The sequence below is a fragment of the Euphorbia lathyris genome, chromosome 8 (genome assembly GCF_963576675.1).
Source record: "Euphorbia lathyris chromosome 8, ddEupLath1.1, whole genome shotgun sequence".
Taxonomy (NCBI): domain Eukaryota; kingdom Viridiplantae; phylum Streptophyta; class Magnoliopsida; order Malpighiales; family Euphorbiaceae; genus Euphorbia; species Euphorbia lathyris.
The window spans coordinates 88,041,012-88,041,544 of NC_088917.1; positions in this window are offsets into that span (position 1 = coordinate 88,041,012).

The window sequence follows — 533 nt, forward strand, 5'->3', positions numbered from 1 at the left end:
GTAAGCTGCCTTTTTCTTTGTGTTTTGGCCTCCAAACAAAGTTCTTATCACCATCGGGCTTATCCCTTTGTATTTGATTAGCAGCAATGAGATAGGTTGATTTTGACTCAAAGTTACCATATGCATCCAGGCCTACCTATCAGGTTTGTGAAAGGCTAACAAGCAAAGCATATCTTTTGAATAAGGCTGCTTTTGCCACTGTTCGTGTAGACTTCCTTGTGGTTCCATCAAACTGAACTGGGTCTAAGGCTATAATCTCTTCAATTCAACGGTTGAACTCAGGGCTCAATAGCCCTTTTTCGGTCTTTTAAGCAGGGTTGAATTCATCTGTTGAGAGAACCCGTTGTGGAATTCGCTTCTAGTCTTTTTCCACTTCCAAACCTATCCAAGGATTCGCGGTGGATATTGAATCCGAGGAAGGAGGACAGACAAGTAAGGCACTACATGTTCACCGAGCCAAAGTGATACCATGAGACCTGCACCAAACTTTTCCTGCTCCGGTTTCATGGTAAGAAACTTACTCAAGCTAGCAG